A 22,245-nucleotide genomic window follows, 5' to 3' on the forward strand; every position below is an offset into this window, starting at 1 on the left:
CAAGATTTTTATACTGATGAGCGCATGGCTAATGGGTAATGGAGGTGACGCTTTAACATATAGGGAGGGAAGGGGTAGATGGATTGGGGAGGGATAGTAAGACGACGAAGGAAGAGGAAGGAGTGAGGAGGGGAAAAAGTGAGAAGGGTAAGATATGGAGGAAAAATAGAAAAAGAAGAAAAATTAATGAGAGGAATAGTAAAGAAAGACTTCAAGAAGTGAGATAAATATATAAAATTGGAGAGAGAGAGAGAGAGAGAGAGAGAGAGAGAGAGACTGAAAATGCTGGCCCACAGATGACTCCAACTTCATCCTGTTCCCTACTTGTATGTCTCATGACAATAAAAATTCTTTCAAATGAGCTGATGTAAGTAACAGGTCTTAGCTTGTCAATAAAGTCAGGAATCCCTAACTTATAAATAGCTTGTCAATAAAGCTAGGGATCCTTAATCTAACCTTGTCAAACCCTGTGTAAAAGAGAGAGAGAGAGCGAGAGAGAGAGAGAGAGAGAGAGAGAGAGAGAGAGAGAGAGAGAGAGAGAGAGAGAGAGAGAGAGAGAGAGAGAGAGAGAGAGAGAGAGAGAGAGAGAGAGAGAGAGAGAGAGAGAGAGAGAGAGATTGTGAAGTTTTATATAGAGCAAACGGCAGAAGCAGTGATATCCAAATGATGTAATCAGTCCATCACCTTCGAAGAACAGTTTTGAGGTGGTCAGTCCATCAGCCTGGGAAAGAATTCATCCCATAACCTGAAACAACGTGCAGCTGAAGCACGAGAATGCAAACTTATATACTGCCAAAGGCGAGGCGCAAAAATTCATGAACACGGCAGAGGAGAAGAGTCCACTAGAAGAAAGGCTATGAGAACTGACAGGTACTGTAGCAAGCCTGCTGCTAAGCAACTCTCTCTCAAATTCAATCTTTCACACCCTTTACACGGGGTTAGGCAATAAAGTTATCGAAAATGTCCTCTGTAACAAGATACCGTTGAGCTGCTGTGTCAGACAGGTGTAATTATGTAAACAGTATATATTACTAACAAGTAGATGAGTAAGACATGAGCTACAGTTTGATAACTTTATTGTCGAAACGTTTCGCCTACACAGCAGGCTTCTTCAGTGGAAAACAGAGGAGACAGTAGAGACAGTAGACATGTAAAGATGATGTAATCAGTCACCTTTACAGTGAGAGTAGGAGGTTATAGGGTACAAGGAGAATTTCATCTGTAGGTAAGAGAGTAATAAAAATTTATAAATTAAAGGAGGCTATAGGGTCATTCCATGTGAAGTGGACCAATTTTGAAAAATCGTCCCCAACTGACCATCTTCAATTTCGATAAAATTTTACACGAAGGTTGGCATGTAAATCAAACTAACGTTGGGAAAATTTTAGTTCATGATATGCAGTAGTAGTAATGCTGGTGAAGCAGCAGATCTAAAAAATGAACAGAGAACATTCACTGCACTTATATAAATTCAATCAAGCATCTCTCTCTCTCGCCTGCATTCCATGGAGTTCGGATCTTTTGACCTGTTACTCTAGGGAATGCAGTCATGAGAGATGCATCATAATCTTCACCTGGAAAATCCTAGAGGGACTGTTCCCAAATCTGTACACACATAAATCATTCCATACGACAGCAAAAGACTAGTCAGATAGTGCAACATACCCCCAGAGACAACACAAGTGCCCGAAGCCCAAGACTGTTCAATAGCCTCCCATTATGCATTAAAGAATTACCAATAGACCTCTGGCTGCCTTCAAGAGGGAGTTGGACAGATATCTGGAGGCCTGGTCAAGGACTGGGCCGCAGAGGAGTTGACCCTCGGAACGACTTTCAGGAAGACTCCACGTAGTCGTAAGTTTTATTCTGTTATATGCTGGATTTTTGTGTATTTACCTAGAGTTTAACTGGAGTTGCTTCCGGAGGTCACCGCCCCCGCAGTTGGTTGGTGGTGATGTCATGGTGAAGGGGGTGATGGAATGGTGGTGGTGATGGAGTAGTGGTGGTGAAGAGGGTGGTGGGGTTATAGTGATAAAGGGGTATGGTAGGGTTGTGATGACGGTGGTGGAAGAGGATGGTGAAGGGGTAGTGGTGAAAGGGGTTGTAGTGAAGGTGGTTTGGTGGGGAGGGTGGTGGTGAAGGGGGTGTTAGTGGAGGGCTAGTGAAGAGAATGGTGGATTTGGTTGTTTAGAGGGGATTGTGGAGTGGCAGTGGTAGAGGTGGTATAGTGGAGAAGTGATAGTGGAGGGACTTATTGTGTCAGCTAGGGCTGTGACGGGGATTATATGGGGGGAGGGTGTGGCTGCGGAGGTCCGTGTGTGGAGGTCGTTCTTCAGCCGCAGGAGTCGCCGTCTGGGCCCAGGGCGGCCCGGGGCGGCCCGGGGCGACCCAGGGAGGGCCTGGAGTGGGCATTTGAGTGGTCAAATCATAGTTGTCAGCGGTGAGCAGCCAATCGTGGGCCGGCGAGACCCCTTCACGCTACACTCCCCCATCATTTCCCCCTCTCATCCCTCCATGTCGTGCTCTAGGGGGGTCTATCTGATTCAGGTGTGGGGGAAGTAGTGGTAGTGGGGGTGACTTGTCCCCACCCATGGTGGTGGTAGTGGGCGCTGGTGTTCCTAGCGATCCCTACTTGGCTCCATGCTAAGGGGGTTGATATCTAATGCATAATTTAAGCTGCTACCCTCACTAACCCCCATTTCCCCTACCTTATATCACGTTCCTTCCACCTGCAGACCTTCCTTCTTCAAAATACACAAGACCGCATTTCGTTATATCAAATTCTTTCACACGAATTATGCATTTTTGCGCCTGATAACATGTTTTTTTTTTTTTTGTTACTGCCGAGGCTTTCGATCTACGGATTCATTTTTTATACTTGAATCACTCATGATGTTCGAGAGAACAGCAAAAGGTTCGTGTCGATAACTGACGTTGTTTTGATTACCTCCCATAAATCGGCCAGTTAGTGGAGACGATTCTGCTCCTCCGACTGATTTATTCTTTCCCGAGACAGTCCACAGTGCATTCTGGGTAAGATGACCGACATTTATCAAATTTTTACCGCAGAAAATTAATGTCCGATTCTGGTTTAATTATAGATCGTCAGGAATTTTTTGCCGGGACAAGTTCAGAGCGGTTCGAATCCTCAGGAATTATGGGTTTATATTATGTGTGTATTAGGTAGATTCAGTTGAGTTCTCCTTTCGAGGTTGAATGATTTCGTATGAAGCACTCACATTAATGCTGTTTAGCGGCAGTTACTCGTTATTATTTAACAACTTTCTCTGCGGTAACAGCTAACAGGATTAGCTAAGTATTTTCTACAAATTGTTGCCTTTTAAAAGAAAGAATATACTGATTAAATTACGAAATATTTAAGGTTTTCGAAAGTTAGATGTTTGACACTGAGGTGAGTTGTCTGTCTTCTCCCTCCCTCCCTTCCTCTCTCTCTCTCTCTCTCTCTCTCTCTCTCTCTCTCTCTCTCTCTCTCTCTCTCTCTCTCTCTCTCTCTGCCGTCAACAGAACATTTACAAGAAAACAGACTGGATTTAAAGGACTATTAAGATTTCTTGAGAAAATTTATATAAAGAAAACCCGTAGAAGCAGTTGTGTGCATGTGTCGGAAAGATCAGGAAGGATAGGGTAAAGAAAAAGCGAAAAATGGGCTTTGGAGAAAAAGGAAGCATAGAGACAGAGTAAAGGGTGGTAGAGAGGTGTGGAAGGGAGGCTGGAGAGAGGGAGTGGGGTAAGAGGGGTGAGGAATTTCTGTTGTTCATCACTACAACAGGCCACATCTCTCTCTCCTGAACTCGGCGAAATAGACATAATGCGAAGGTTCTCCCAATTCCCTTTGCTTTAGTAGTAATAATAACCATCTTTATTGGGCAGGAAATTATAGTACAATGGTCAGTGGTTTAGGGTCAGGTTCTCCCACCTACAACACTCTTTATTACCAACATTTACTTTACAAATCTGACCATCCATTGAATACCAAATAAACGGCCAGGAATGAACAAATATATATATATATATATATATATATATATATATATATATATATATATATATATATATATATATATATATATATATATGTCGTGCCGTATAGGTAAAACTGGTTAATTAGCAAGAATTCATTTAAAATTATATGCTTTCTAAAATTTTCTCTTATACCTTTAAAGATACAATTTTTTTTAATTTATGTTAAAGTAAAAATTAACAGTTTTGTTCCAAAAGAGCCTTAGAAAACTTACCTAACCTTATAACAAGCGCAATTTAACCTAACCCAACTAAATATATTTTAGATAAGTTTACAATAATTTAATAATAAACAAATACAATTAAATATATTTTTTTCGTTAGGTTCAGAATGATTTTTGCGAAATTATTACATACACAAATTAGCCAAGGATCATCTCAACATTACAGAATCAGATGAAAAAGAGTGCCATTTGTTTTACAAAATATTGTGATTATAATGAAAACTTGATGTAGCAAAAACAGTAGCAGCAGGAACGTCAACAAAAGTAACATCATCTCCAGGAGCAGCAGCAGTACCATCAACAACAGAAATATCAACTTCAGTAGTAGCAAATGTAGCTCCAACAGCAGGAATACAGCTCCAGCATCAGAAATAGTATCTCCAGGAGCAATATTTGTAGCTGCAGCTGCAGAAGCTACAGCAACATCAGTAGTAGTAACAACAACACAACAATACTAGCAGCGACAATGGCAGCAGCAACAGGAACGAAAACCATAGTAGCAGCTGCTGCAACAGCGACTTTAACAAGAGCTCCAACAAGAGCAGCAGCAACAACAGCAACTGTAGCAGTAGCAGCAGCAGGAGTAGCACCGGCAGTTGAAGACTAATACCAGCAGACACAAAGCTAGACACAACAATCAACCTTCTACCTCTACCTCCAGCTCTATTGTTTTACAGGTTCTATCTAGGAGCGAGGTTCTTTGTGGGCGAAACAAAAAATATAACTGAAAAAAATATAATCCACGACTAATATTCTGCAACAAGCATTGTAACGTTAGCAGTTTTGCAATGAGTCTTTGTGAATTCGTCTCCTGATCTGGTTTTTGATGCAAATATATATTCTATCCTACCCCCATCTTTCCTACCCCCTCCCCATCTCCCCCTCCCCCACTCGTGGCTTGTTGCCGGCTGACAATACTGTTTTGTATATAATTATTACCTTATTAAAAAAAATACCACGGTGAAAGTAGGGAATAAAACCTGAGCGCTTTCACGTGCTTACACACGTCTTCAGAGGAACAGGAAGAAGAGGCAAGAGAAGCACATTTTATATATATATATTTTTTTTTTCAAAAGTACAGAATGTGTTCTTTGTCAAGCGAACAATTTAACTTGATGGTAGACAAATGTGTGTGGGTTAGGTTTGTGCGGGACCTGTTTGTGTGTGGTGTTGTCACCATCACTGAGGTGTTGTCTCCCTCACTGAGTGAGGTGTTCTCACCTTCTCTGATTCAGGCGTCACTTCGGGGTTTAACATATAAAATGTGCTTCTCTTGCCTCTTTTTTCCTATTCGTCTGAAGATGCGTGTGTAGGCACACGAATACGCTCAGATTTTATTTCCTATTTTCACCCTGGTATTTTTTTTTTTTTCATATTTGCAATCACGCATTTTATTGTGATTTCTTTCAATTATTACCTTATATTTTCCCATTAAAGAAAGTAGGTGCCTTGAACCTAGTAAAGGGCTAGTGATTCAAGAAATTGAAACTGCCATCTTTTTCCCCAGACTGTCCTCCATTCCAGTGGAGCTATATGACCCATACGGGCTTAGTTCTTTACCATGAATATTATTATTAATAATAAATAATAATAATAATAATAATTATTATTATTATTATTATTATTATTATTATTATTATTATTATTAGCACACACTTAGAAGAGGAAACTTTAGACAACGTTTCGACCCATGGTGGACCATCTTCAGGTCACAATTGGTGCAGAATGGACTGAAAAGCATTTTAATTAAAGTTTCCTCTCCTAAATATGCATTATTAGTAAATTATTCCAGCCACGTGAATGAGAATTTTATTCTTCAAAATTAATAATCCATTATATATGCAAAATTCCTTACAATGTATTTTTCGTATCAATATTTAGAAATGGAAGTAATTTATTAAATTGGTTAAATTCAAATATATTGAGTTCTGTAATATGTATAGAAAAAATACTGGTACTAGTGGTAGATACAGGTACTAGTGGTAGATACAGGTACTAGTGGTAGATACAGGTACTAGTGGTAGATGCAGGTACTAGTGGAAGATACAGGTACTAGTGGAAGATACAGGTACTAGTGGTAGACACAGGTACTAGTTGAAGATACAGGTACTAGTGGAAGATACAGGTACTAGTGGAAGATACAGGTACTAGTGGAAGCTACAGGTACTAGTGGAAGCTACAGGTACAGGTGCTTGTGTTGGCCTAAGTGAAATTTCAGGTATAGATGCTAGTACAATTGTAGGTGAAATTTCAGGTCTAAGTGTAGGTGCAGGTCTGGGTAAAATATCAGGTCTAAGTGTAAACAAAGGAACGTTCAGTTATAGCTGGAACAACAAGTGAAATTATAGATACAGAAGCAAATGCAGATCCTCAATTAGGTCCAGGCCCAGGTGCAGGTTCAGAGACAGGTCTAGACTCAAGTAATAGGACTAGATACAGGCGCAGGCACAGGTTTTAGTGGAAATACGTACATTTATAGAGGTACAAGTGCAGGCCTAGCTTCTGGTGCAACTGTAGGCTTAGCTGCAGGAACAGAAAAATCACTAAACGCAGGTAGATTTGTAGTACACATTTAGAAAATAGTTATTTTCAGTATGAAAGAACAGAGCAGAGCTCTACTGTGTCATAGAGCATAGACACTGTGAAGATTAAGTCCGTGTCTTTAATCTGGAAGTTAGTTTAAGAGAGAAATTTTCCTTCATCGCGAGAGCAGATTAGTTCCTGAAGTTAGTACCCGAGAATAAACTGCGTTAAATAGGAATTTTAGAGTCGTGAAGCTGTGCTTAACTGATCTGAAGGGCACAGAGATAAGGAGTAACAAGAACACTTCTCTTTCTTGTGCCTAGTAGGAAAGTAATAAATGTGCATGTAACTGTGTACTGGCTTGCGGCAGAGGGAGAGTAAGACTGAGTCACAGAGCAGAGAAAGAAATTTGATTTTCGTTCAACTTTCAATTAGAAATTTAAAGTTTCGAATTCATTTGCTGGCACAAAAAAACAACAATAGGTTCTGTCATTTATGGGAGACTATCCATTACAACGTTAATATCATTTATTTGGGGAAGAATAGCTGTCACAGATAACGCTAATTTCCGTCCATCTGGGAAATTAGCCATCACAGATAACGCTATCTTTTTGTCATCACAAGCAGCGCTAGATTCCGTGATTTAAGAATAATAGCCATAAACCATACCACCGGTGGGGTTAGAACCCGCGATCAGAGAGTCTCAAAACTCTGTACCGTCGCGTTAGCCACTGGGCCAGCCAGCCACAGTGGCTTATGCGACGGTCTGGAGTTTTAAGAACATAAGAAAGAAGGAACACTGACCCATGCGAAGCAGATCCATGCCACGCCCCCCACCCCCGGCCTAGAACAATGACCACCTAGTCAGGTCACTTCCACTTTAGGAAGGAGCACGGCATCAGACCTGGTAGCCCAAGCTAGTCAGGTTCAGCTCACACCCACCCACACCCACTCATGTATTTATCCAACCTACTTTTAAAACTACACAACGTCTTAACGTCTATGAGTTTTGAGACTCTGATCGCGAGTTCTAACCCACACATCCCCAGCCCTCTAGCCCCCGTCCCTCTCACCCCTATCCTTCTCATCTCCACCACACTCATCCTCATCCCGCCCATCCCACTCCCTCTCATCCCCCACTCCTCTCCTACTCCCTCTACCAGAACCTCCCTCGTATCCAACCTGCAGAAAATGTATGATTACGCGAGCCGGCTTGACAAATATCTCTGGCGCTAGGATTTATGCGAGAGGCGATCATTGTTTAGCGCTAAAGCGTGTTCACGTGCACATTTCACGGACGGCGCTGGTATTGGTCATACATCGCTCTGCTTTATTGCTACCGAACATGAAATGGCAATTTTTATGCGAGCCGCGGCGATTTGTGTTCCGTGTTACAGCCAGCCACCCGCTGGCCATATTTTGTAGCATAATTTGTGTATTCAGGCCGTCAAACTTGACGCCGGAATGAATGGGTAGATGAATAAACGAATGTGCTATTCATATACGTTTTAAAATGAAGAAAAAATTACTTTTTACATATACGTCTATCTATCTAGCTATATTATATATATATATATATATATATATATATATATATATATATATATATATATATATATATATATATATATTTATATATATATATATATATATTTATATATACACATACAAATAACCCGCACATAAAAGAGAGAAGCTTACGACGACGTTTCGGTCCGACTTGGACCGGGTTATTTGTGTATCGTTCCAGTCACGGTATTGTGCCTTTTTTTTTATACATATATATATATATATATATATATATATATATATATATATATATATATATATATATCTATATATATATCTATAGACACACACACACACACACACACACACACACACACACACACACACACACACACACACACACACACACACACACACACTGAATATTAGAGGTGTGTCAAAGAATCGGTATACGTGAAAAAACTGCCCATACAAACCGATTCTTTTAAAATCTTAATATAGTACTACACCTATGCTTAAAAGTATCAAATTAACCTTGTACCTAATAATTGTGAGGGTTACTTTCTCTCTCTCTCTCTCTCTCTCTCATACACACACACACACACACACACACACACACACACACACACACACACACACACACACACACACACACACACACACACACACACACGAAAGAACTACGGGTGATATGATAATATGCAAAGTAGTGAGAGGAATTGACAGAGTGGACAGGGACTGATTGCTTGAGGAAAGGGTATCAGGAACACGAGGGCACAGCTGGAAACTGACTACATAGGCGAGTCATAAAGACGTTGGGTAGTATTTCTTTAGTTTGAGAGTAGTCAGGAAATGGAACGATCTGAGCAGGCTCCATACACAGCTTTAAGAAGAGGCACCATTAGGCTCCCGAAGCCAGTAAAGACTGAACCCAGTAGTGGCTAGCGAAGAGGCGGGATCAGGAGCCGAAACTAGGCCCCTATCACCACATATAGCTAAGTATACACACACACACACACACACACACACACACACACACACACACACACACACACACACACACACACACACACACACACACACACACACACACACACACAAATTACGTAATAAACAGAGTACTGAAGACGAGATACTGCGAGCAGAGCTTTGCTCCTGTTGCTACAAATACTTAATTACAAACATATTTATCTCCCGCATACAAACAGGGACAGAGTGGTGCAGCAGGTGAGTTGCACTACCGAGACAGTTTTTTAGTTTAATATGTTTATTATGCACCCCATACCCATCCAACAGAGGTACATAATGGGTCCAGGGACTGGGCCTCAAAGTTTTGATAGCTGAGCAAGTTACATGAATAAAAAATTATCACCTCAGTTTCCTTCAGGTGGAAACTGAGGTGATGTGGAATATTGTGGAGCACGTGAAAAGCACTCATATGGTTCATAAGAGGAGAATACAATGAGGAGCTGAGAATTTTTGAGAGAATCAGGAGGTACTTCCGCGACAGACCACGTAATATCAAGCTAGCCTACTGGATACTCACCTGACTCCTTACTATGTACTGATGCAAACACCAGCATCCACCCCTACCGACCCTACAGTCATGGTGGAACAGAAGCAATTTTCAATAACCACATGAGAAAATATAATGAATATCCACTAACCACACTTTCGCCATGGTACACACCAGGGGTGATATATTGGTTAGAATGATTAGGATTAACTTATTATTATTATTATTATTATTATTATTATTATTATTATTATTATTATTATTATTATTATTATTATTATTATTATTATTATTAATAGTACATATTATAAAATACCCAATTATTTCTGTGCACAGTAAACTAGGATGTTCCTTCGGAGACAAAAGTGTATTTCACTACTGCAGTGTGAGATAATACTTATGTGATCCAAATGTGTCATCATGTGATGCTACAGTTTTATGACAATACAATCAAGCAGCATAGGTGTGTCTTGGTGGCATCAGTGGATGCATTTTAATGCTAACGTTTGCATCGTTCCCACGCTTGGGGTTGACCACTCTTAAAAAAATTCTGAGTTTGTTACTCTTATTACAGAATGCTTCAAACGAGGGATGAGAAGAATTGTCTTAACTCTTGACCGACACATCTGACATACTTCGTTAGTTCCCGAAGAATTGCCTATACGTATAACCAACTGTTGCTGGAACCCTCTGTCTCACACTTCCCTCTTAGCTCAGGTATTGATACCTGGTTTTGTGTCCCTGCACTCCCTATCTGGATATTCATAAATATCCCGTGGATACTTGTTGACTACCAGTGGTTTACTCAAGTAATATACACTTTGGTGAATATATGTATTTCTGTTGAGACTACCGCGATGTTTGTGGCCAGGGTTTAAGTATGGGGGGGAGGGGTAGTGAAGTGATTCATGTACTTTCTATATTATGTTATCTGTATGTAGTGTTTCTTTATGTACGCTGTTTAGAGTCATTTACTTACGCACATAAAGATAAATAGATAATTTATTTTGATTAAAGTACTAACACGCCTTGAATGCTGAAGCTCGAAAATATTTGATCTTCCGGACAGCTTAAAATAAATATAGTTAACTTTACTGTTAGTTAAAAATATATATATTTTTTATAATCGAGTGTTTGCCTAGTCTTCTGGAGGTCATAAATAATGATTGTCTTTAAATAAAATTTAACTCTATCTTAAGTGAATTCTTTATATTTTTTTGTGTGGGGGGAGGAGGGAACATTATTACGGCTGGTGAAGAGGCCGACTGACTGGACCCAGATCACCGAGTGGGTATTAGGCGCCAGCTCTTAATACCCACTGGTGGCAGATACTCAATGAACAGAAAGACTAAACCTCAACAACTTGACAATAGTAAGGAAAGAAAAAAAAAGCAGAGCTCTTGGTTCACCTAAGATGCAGAGAAGAAAAAACGAAGAGCAAAAGAGCTTGAAAAACTACAGAAACACGAAGGACAGTCTGAAACAGAGAAGTGAGATGCTCCAGAAACGAATATGCAAGAGTGAGGGGAGAGAGGCTGAGTAACAATTTGAGAATGACATAGGAGCAAAGTCCGAGGCTGAGACAAAACTAACTCACTGCCACATCAGAAGAAAGACAAGAGTAAAAGGCTCAAGAAGGAAGGAGGATAACTAGGGCGAGCAATGGATACACCGACGGATAATAGACAACATATATGCACAGGGTAATTCATAGACACTTTTGAGTTAGATGCATCAGGGTGTCGCCATGGATTTTATGAGAGGGAGAAGCACTGTATGAGCCACTAGCGAGGACCAACAACTAGTCAATGAAAAATTACCAGAGATGTGGAAAACAGCGAATACTGTCCCAGTATTTTATAAAGGAAACAGAGAGGAAGCGTTGAACTTGAGCCCAGTATCACTGACATGCATGTCATGTACGGTAATAAAGAAGATAATCAAGAGAATGGTAGGTATTGGAAGGAAGTGATTTGATAAGCAGTAATCAGCACTGGTTTAGAAATGGCAAATTTTGTCTTTCTAACCCCTGCCTAAGATATATGACAATATGACCAAACACAGGAGAGAGACAGAGACTAGGACAAAATCTTGAGGTGCGGACTGGAATTACAGGGAATATGCTCCGGTGGATCAAAGAGTATCTTAGCTCGGGAAGAGATGTCATAATGAACAAGAGAGACAAGCGGGGTTCTGCAAGGATCGGTGTTAGGGCCAGTACTGTTGCTGATATATGTGAATGACATACCAGATGGGATCAATGCAGACGTAAATCTGTTTCTGACGATATAAAACTAATAAGGAATATAAAAACAACGAGGACAAGAAAAGGATACTAATGAACCTGGCCATTGTGCCTCCCGTTCTGTGATGGCCATCTACTCAAGCCTTCCAAATAAATTAATTTCTTTAACCTTAAAAACTAACAAGTCATCAGATCTCTGGATGATGTGATGATTCCGTACTTGTACTTTATACTATAATATTGGCCTCTAGAAGAGGGTACTCATTATCTTGATTTTTTTAAGTACTGCTGTTCTTATATTCACCAGTGTTGTATTCATCGCTGATGTTATCCTATTTTATGTAGGCCTTCGGGGATCAGTTCGGTATTATGTCTTCCCCGAAGTCCTTCAGTCCTTTCAGAGGCAGTAATTGTCTCCATCACAGCTGATAAGATGCTGCTCGTCTTTTTTTCTCCTCCCAGCCTCCACCCTTGCAGTTTTGCCTGCTTCGTCCGTCCTGTGCATCGTAATCATGTCTTCTGGGTCATCTCACTTTTAACATTACAAAGGCTGAATTTCCTTTGTCTCTCCTCCTACAGAATGAGTTTGTGTGTACTCTCCGAGTTGTATTCATTAAGTACTGGTTCCTTGGAACGAGTCTCAGCTCCTGGTCTTCCCTCGTAAAATTCGATCACAAATATTATTGGTTTCTTGCTTCCTGTGGCCTAAAATATAATTAGTTTGAAACTGTATTCTATTTGACTCTACTACTTCATTACATAGTTCATTACGCTTATTAACCACCTTAAGACTCTATGTACTCACCTAATTGTGGTTGCAGGGGTCGAGTCACAGTTCCTGGCCCCGCCTCTTCGCTGGTCGCTACTAGGTCACTCTTCCTGCTCCATGAGCTTTATCATACCTGTGTGTGTGTGTGTACTCACCTAATAGTGGTTGCAGGGGTGTGTGTGTTTGTATATATATATATATATATATATATATATATATATATATATATATATATATATACATATATATATATATATATATATTTATATATATATATTTATATAGGTCAAGTGGTTAAGTCAGTAAGCTTGTATGGCTTAAAACAACGCTGGAATTCCAAAATATATGCCACTACAATATCAAGATATATGTAGAACCGAGATATATATATATATATATATATATATATATATATATGTATATATATATATATATATATATATATATATATATATATATATATATATATATATATTATATATATATATATATATATATATATGTCGTGCCGAATAGGCAGAACTTGCGATCTTGGCTTAAATAGCAACGCTCATCTTGCCATATAGGACAAGTGAAAATTTGTGTATGCAATAATTTCGCCAAAATCATTCTGAACCTAGCGAAAAAAATATATTTCACTGTGTTTGTTTAGTATTAAATTATTGTAAACAAATCTAAAATATATTTAGTTGGGTTAGGCTAAAATAAATTGTTCTTGTTATAATAAGGTTAGGTAAGTTTTCTAAGTTCCTTTTGGTGCAAAATTATAAACTTTTACATCAACATTAATGAAAAAAATATATCTTTAAACGTATAAGAGAAAATTTTAGAAAGGACTTAATTTTAAATGAGTTCTTGCTAATTGACCAGTTTTACATATTCGGCACGACATATATATATATATATATATATATATATATATATATATATATATATATATATATATATATATATATATATATATATAGGTAGTAGGTTGGTAGACAGCAACCGCCCAGGGAGGTACTACCGCCCTGCCAAGTGAGTGTAAAACGAAAGCCTGTTATTGTTTTACATGATGGTAGGATTGCTGGTGTCCATTTTTCTGTCTCATAAACATGCAAGGTTTCAGGTACTTCTTGCTACTTCTACTTACACTTAGGTCACACTACACATACATGTACAAGCATATATATACACACACCCCTCTGGGTTTTCTTCTCTTTTCTTACTAGTTCTTGTTCTTGTTTATTTCCTCTTACCTCCATGGGGAAGTGGAACAGAATTCTTCCTCTGTAAGCCATGCGTGTTGTAAGAGGTAACTAAAATGCCAGGAGCAAGGGGCTAGTAACCCTTTCTTTTGTATAAATTACTAAATTTAAAAAGAGAAACTTTCGTTTTTCTTTTTGGGTCACCCTGCCTTGGTGGGATACGGCCGGTGTGTTGAAAGAAAGAAGAATATATATATATATATATATATATATATATATATATATATATATATATATATATATATATATATATATATATATATATATATATATATATATATATATATATATATATATATATATATATATATATATATATATATATATATATATATATATATATATATATATATATATATATATATATATATATATATATATATATATATGCCAAACAACCACTGTGAAAGAATAGAGAAATTCCAAGCGCTTTCGTGACTACTCACATTGTCAAGGAACTATAGATAGTTCCTTGACAATGTGATATACGTATATGTATATATATATATATATATATATATATATATATATATATATATATATATATATATATATATATATATATATATATATATATATATATATATATATATATATATATATATATATGTATATATGTATATACGTATATGTATATGTATATATGTATATGTATATATGTATATGTATATATATATATATGTATATGTATATATATATATATCTATATATATATATATCTATATGTATACATATATAGATGTATACATATATATATATGTATCGAATAGTAAGACTCACGGCATCGTACTAGCCAGAACCACGATCAAACACTGAGACACAAAATTAAAACTTCCAGAAGATAAAATCAGCTAAAATACTAAGAGATATAAAATATTTTGAAATACATAATATACAAAAAAATTAATGTAGGCAAACCAAATACCTTAAGCAACAGCATATCTAAGAGCTCCTGGTGGAGGAGCAAAGTGCGTGTCACCGTGCCATTTATCATTACAAGTGTTGTCTCTTGGTCGTCAATCTGCCTTATTCATCCCCATAAACACACACAACACACCTACAGACAGACCGATAAAAGAGGTGCTTATTACCCCCTCTCCAACACCATATGGAGGGAGCACAAAATTCCAGTATTAAACTACACAAACACAGCAATGTGGAGTCGCTGCTGGCGACTCACTGCTATCTAGCGCACGTATATGGTAATGTGAGATCACTTTATCGAGATGTTAATTCTCCAGTTCTCTCGATTCGAGTCTTTGCAGGTCGGGTAATTCGAGGGCTAGCTTTTTTTTCTGCACTCATGTCTGGTTTAACCTCTTTTTTTTTTAAGGGGTAAGATTACTGACTTTTTATGACAATCGTTTTTGCTTTATCCCCCTAGTTAATTAGTTTTTCTCAATGTGTATAGAGTTTTCATGGATTATCATGCACTCATGCCATTTCTACATTTGCTAATCATTATCGCTTACGAATGGTTAATGTTCATGGATTAGGTGAAATAAATTTTTCTTTAGCACTTTAAGTGGATTACTTAGTCTGCACTAATCTACTGCCATGTTAGAACACACTAATCTATTAAAGTATTATTTTCGTTAATATTCACTCGTCAGTGTATTTTATGTACTGCTTGTCATTGTTTCTTTGGAGTAATTAGCCAGTTATCTTTGGATTCTTTAGAGCAACTGTCTAGTTGCCGTATAATATAACGCATTGTCGACAAGTTTGATGACAAAAAGACAAGTTGTAGGACACGCTTTAAGTGGGACAACGTTTTGTTCTGTGTACAGTAGTTTAATCAAAGTATGATTTAATAAAGCAATACATCAGCGGTATCAAACTGTGGTCTGTAGACCCCTGAGGTCACGGCAAGAATTTAGTCAGTCCTCGACAGGCTATGAATGCTTAAAAATTTGCAAGAAAATCTGTTAATCTGGGGGATCACTACCCATATTACACATTACCACATCCCATATTCCAAATCAACCACTTTTAACAGTGACACCACTAATCCCAACATGTTCAAACCACAACCGTCCCTTCCACCGTTATAGCCACTTCCAATTTCACCACTACTATCACCGTTACTAATTACCACTACAATCACTTCCACCCAGTCACCACCAGTATTACCGTCACCAATCACCACTTCAACCACTACCACCCCCATCACCATTACTACCAACCCCCCTGATTCTTACTCCTGCCCTATCCACCATGATACCCTCATCAACTCACTCCCACCAAATCATCTTTCTCATTCTCTGTACCCCATCATAAGAAAAAACTCGAGTTTTCCTAGCCAAATCGTGCAAAAGGGACTAGAGACGAAAGGACGATGGTGACGGGACGATAGATTCTGAAAAGTCAAATGGAAAAAGCCAGCGTCGTAACCCTGGTGTTTACACTAATGTTATACCACGACTGGACCCAAGTTTAAACGGTTTGAGTCCTGAGGCCAAATAGACGGGGTGTAGTGGGAGATGGAGGTAGGAAAGGTGGGGGGAATGGAAAGGGATAGATGTGGGTTAGGGATTTAGGAAAGGGAAGGAAGGTAGAAGGGTGTAGATGCGGTATATGTAGTGATGGAAAGGCACGTAGAAATGTGTCTGAATGTACTCACCTATATATACTCGCCTGTATATGGTTGCAGGGGTCGATTCACAGCTCGTGGCCCCGCCTCTTCGCTGGTCGCTGCTAGGTTCACTCTCTCTCCTTGCTCCAAGAGCTTTATTGTACCTTTTCTTAAAGTTATGTTTGGATTCTGCCTCCACTACTTCACTCTCTAGACTGTTCCACTTTCTGACAACTCTAAGGCTGAAGAAACACTTTCTATCCCTATGACTCATCTGGGTTTTCAACTTCCAGTTGTGTCCCCTTGTTCTTATGTCCAATCTCTGAAACATTCTGTCTCTTTTCACTTTGTCAATTCCTCTCAGTATTTTATACGTCGTTATCAGGTCTCCCCATCTCTCTTGTTCTCCAGTGTCATCAGGATGAGTTTCTGTAACTTCTCCACATAGGAAATACCCCTTAGCTCTGTAATAATGTTGCTGCAAACTTTTGATCTGTCTTTAATATCTTGACGTCGTTGACCAGGTGTACGTTTCATACTGGTGCTGCATGCTTCAGTATGAGCCTGGCGTACACGGTGCACAGTGTTTTGAATGGCACCTTACTTAAATGTCGAAACGCTGCTCACAGGTTTGCCAGGCGCCCTTGTGCTGCAACAGTTATTTGGCTGATGTGCTTCTCAAGGAATGTGTTCATTATGATGCATATAGGTAAGACACATTTGCAACAGTTAGGTATCTTTATTTCGAAACGTTTTGCCTACACAGTAGGCTTCTTCAGTCGAGTACAGAAAAGTTGATAGAAGCAGAAGATACTTGAAGACGATGTAATCAGTCCATCACCTTTAAAGTGTTGAGGTGGTCAGTCCCTCAGTCTGGAGAAGAGCATTGTTCCATAGTATGTGTAGGCGAAACGTTTCGAAATAAAGATACCTAACTGTTGCATATGTGTCTTACCTAACAACCTGTCGGTATTTTATACCATTTTAATGTTCAATGAAGCATATACTCCAAGATCCTTTTTCTTGAGTGAGATTTGCAGCCTTTGACCCCCGATCATGTACTCTTATCTGAAGTCTTCTTTGTAATTCCCCGAGCTTCATGACTTTGCACTTGGTGGCGTTAAACTCCGGAGCCATTTGCCGGACAATTTTCTGAAGCCTTTCCAGGCCCGCTTGAATTCTCCGTATTACCTTCACGTCGTCTGCAAACGGGGACACCTCTGAATCTGTTCCTTCCGTCATGTCATTCCCATATTCGACAAATAACACTAGCTCTAGGACTGACACTTGTGGAATCCCGCTCGATATATGCCCCCAGTCTGACACCTCATCACTTATCACGTACCATCACCCGTTGTTTCCTTCCTGTCAGGTATTCCCTGATCCATTGCAGTGCTTTTCTGCTATTCCTGCATACTGCTTTAATTTTTGTACTAATCTCTTGTTGGGTACTGTGTCGAAAGCCTTCTTACAGCCCAAGGAAATGCCGTCTCTCTCCTGTTTTACGACTGTTACCTTGTCGTAGAACAGAATTTCCCATCCTTGAAACCGCGCTGGGTGTCACGAATAAGCCCATTTCTTTCTAGGTGTTCCAACACTCTTCTCCATATGATTTTCTCCACGACTTTACATACTATACATGTAAGTGACACTGGTCTGTAGTTTAATGTTTCCTGTCTCTCCTTTCTTAAAAATTTGGGACTACATTTTCTGTCTTCCACACCTCAGGTAGTGACCCTTTTTCGATAGGTTTGTGATAGTGGCACACAAACTGTCTCTGCTCCCTCTCTCAGGACCCATGAAGAGATGTTATCTGGGCCCACCGCCTTCCAGGTATCTAGTTCACATAGCAGTTTCTTGACCTTCTCCTTGGTTGTGCGTCGTGTGTCCAACTCTTGTTGGTGTACAATACTGCCTTGGTTTGCTGGAAGCCTTTCTGTCTCCACTGGGAATATATCCCTATATCTCATGCCGAGTTCTTCACATATTTCCTGATCATTGCTTGTTACCTCTCCTCCTCCTGCCTGACTAACTGGTCCTTGACTAATGTTTTCCTCCCGATGTGACTCTGTAACATTTTGGATCAGATTTGGCTTTCGATGCTATGTCATTCTCATGTTGCCGCTGGGCCTCCATCTTTATCCATGCATATTCGTTTCTGGCTTTTCAGCTCAGCTCTTTATTTTCCTGAGTCCTTTGCCTTCTGTACTTTTTCCATGCTCTAATGCATTTGGCTGTGGCCTCTTTAAACCTTAGGGTGAACCATGGGTTCACTCTGGTCTGGTAGAAGTGGTGGTGTTAGGAATAGTAGTGGTAGAAGTGATGGTGGATGCGGTAGTAGTAGTAATGGTAGAAGTGGTGGTGGTGGTGGTAATAGTAGTGATGGTGGTGGTGGTGGTAGTAGTAGCAGTGATGGTGGTAGAAGTGGTGGTGGTGGTGGTGGTGGTGGTGGTGGTAGTAGTAGTAGTATTTATGGTAGTGGTAGTGGTAGAAATGGTGGTGGTAGTAGAGATAGTGGCAGAAGTGGTGATGGTAGTAATAGTGATGATAGTAGTAGTGATGGTGGTAGAAGTGGTGGTAGTAGTAGTAGTAGTGATGGTGGTAGAAGTGGTGGTGGTAGTGGTGGTAGTAGTAGTAGTAGTAGTAGTAGTAGTAGTAGTGATGGTGGGTATAAATGGTGGTGGTGGTGGTAATAGTGATGGTAATATTAGTGGGGTTGGTAGTAGTGCTGCTGGTAGTTGGAGGAGGAGCTGGTTGTGTTATTGGTGGTGTTACAGGGGATACGTGTGTGTGTACAGGGTCAGAGGGAGAGGCCTGATGCCAAGTAGATGAACACTGTGGGAACACTGGCCTTGGTGTAAGCTGTAGGTAATTATATGGAGGATGAAGAAGAGGAGGAGGAGGAGTACGAGGACGAAGAGAAGAGGGAAGAAGGCGTGAAACAGGAGGAGGGAGAGGAGGAGGAGAAAGATGGTAAACAAGAAAAGGGAAAGTAGGATGAGGAGGAGGAAGAGAAACAGGAGGGAAGAGAAGGATTAGTTGGTAAAAGGGATTACAGGTTAAACAAATGAAGGAGGAAAAGATGGCGGGAAGGAATGGAGAATGCAAAAAGGAGAGCAGGAAGAGGAAGGAGGGAAAAAGGAAAGGGGAAAGGAGGAGGAAGAGAGTTTGAGACTTACGACGACCCAGCGCAGTCTGCAAGGAATGGCCGCGGCTCCCAAGAGATAACTAAACCGCCTTGAAGAAGTGCCTTGCGTGCTAGCATCTTGCCAGGTAAGCGGCCGCTCCGTGTCGGCCTAGCGATCACGGGGGTCATGGTGCTATTGAACCTGGTAATGTAGTAACGGCTGGCGAAAGTTTATGGTATTTGGTATTCCATTCCGCTAGGAAACTGACAGGTGCAGTGGACGCTTGAGCAAGGATCCTGGCCACGCAAAGCTGGTGTACGTTGCAAAAACCTATAACGAAGTGCTTGCAATATGTGTGTACCAACTAGTAGGTTCATACTTTTTAGGAAAGGCTGTGAGGAAGGAAAGATAGGAAAAAAGATGGAAATAATATATATATGTCTATATACATATATATATATATATATATATATATATATATATATATCCCCTGGTTGTGTGTGTGTGTGTGTGTGTGTGTGTGTGTGTGTGTGTGTGTGTGTGTGTGTGTGTGTGTGTGTGTGTGTGTGTGTGTGTGTGTGTTTTATCAGTTATCTTCTGAATGACCAGAATCAGCATCTACATTTTCCTCTGGTCTTACCAATAAATTAAAACAGTGGTGGCTAATGCATCTGGGCACTGTTTGGGGTTATGAAATGCAGGTGGTGGTAAAGATGGTGGTGGTTGTGTTAGTGGTGATGGTGGTAGTGGTGGTGGTGGTGGTGGTAGTGGTGGTGGTGGTAGTGGTGGTGGTGGTATTGATGGTAGTGGTTGTGGTAGTGGTGGTGGTGGTGGTGGTAGTGGTGGTAGTAGTTGTGATGGTAGTGATGGTGACTGTAGTAGTAGTGGGTGAGTGTTGTGGTTGTGGTGGGTTTAGTAGTGGTGTGGGTGGTAGTGGTGGTAGTAGTTGTGATGGTAGTGATGGTGACTGTAGTAGTAGTGGGTGAGTGTTGTGGTTGTGGTGGGTTTAGTAGTGGTGGTGGTGGTAGTGGCGGTAGTAGTTGTGATGGTAGTGATGATGACTGTAGTAGTAGTGGGTGAGTGTTGTGGTTGTGGTGGGTTTAGTAGTGGTGGGGGTGGTAGTGATGATGGAGATTGTAATAGTGGGGTGGGTGTTATTTTGGTGGTAGTATTGTGGTGGCGGTGGTAATTGTGGTAGTGATAGCGGTGGTAATAGTGGTGGTGGTGGTAGTGATAGTGGTGGTGGTGGTGGTAGTAGTGGTGGTGAACACGACAAGTGAAGCTGCCCTGGGCATTAGCCGACATACATCATCTATAAATGATCCACTGGTTGACGGGGCCACCATTGCAATGAGGCGCGTGCAACCGTCTTAAAATAGTTATGCAACATTCGTGTAAAGAATGCATCCATCTTGCGAACGTCACCCGTCATCTCTTCAACCGACATGCAACAGAGGTGCAACAGACACGCAGCAGATGTACAACAAACATTCAACAGACGCTCAAGTTACACATGCAACAGAAGTGTAACAGATGTGCACTAGAATGCACTTGTGCAACAGACTAGCAATAACATGCAACAGATATTCAACAGTCTTGCAGATTGCGCGTATAAAGAAAAAGCAATGGAGTCATCTGAAGAACCTGATTCAGACTAGAAAAAGATTACATTTAGAAGAGAAACAGGAAACACTGATAATGAAATTCCGTTACAAGAGAAGTTCAGTAGCTTCATTAATGTTAATTTCCTCTATAAAGTTTAACGGGATAAAATACGATAAAGTTTCGAGCACAGACTGAACAAATATATTAACATGTTCTGAGTATATACTGAGTAAATACACTCGAAAGTTTCGAACGAAGGATGGGGTTTAACCTTACGACTCACTTGCCGCGAGTTCAATCCCTACCCGTACCGTGGTTTGTTTGCAATTGTGTCATTGCGATTTTGTGAGTCAGTTACCCAAGCAGAATATTTAGGTACAAACCAACGAAGGTTTACATGTACTCTGTCAATTATTTTGGAGTACCGACTCTTGTAATGTGTTCATTAATCTCTTATAAATAATGTATGCTAATCTCTATAAACACAAATATTTTATTTTACTCTTCACCTTCTTAAACATTGAAAATGAGCTGAATTATAATGGAGATGCGTCAGAATGTTTCACTAATTGCAGATGATAGTCGTAGTGTTGTGACGATATCGTCATTATAGTCTTAGACTCATGATAACCTCCTCACTGATTTAGCAAACACTGGCGTACCAGTGTTGAGTATCAGTGATTAAACAATCACTGGCGTAACAGTGTTGTGTATCAGTGATTAAACAATCACTGGCGTAACAGTGTTGTGTATCAGTGATTAAACAATAACTGACGTACCGGTGTTGAGTAACATTAAACAATAACTGGCGTACCGGTGTTGAGTAACATTAAACAATAACTGACGTACCGGTGTTGAGT

Source organism: Cherax quadricarinatus, chromosome 26 (genome assembly GCF_038502225.1).
Source record: "Cherax quadricarinatus isolate ZL_2023a chromosome 26, ASM3850222v1, whole genome shotgun sequence".
In the NCBI taxonomy this organism is placed as follows: Eukaryota; Metazoa; Arthropoda; class Malacostraca; order Decapoda; family Parastacidae; genus Cherax; species Cherax quadricarinatus.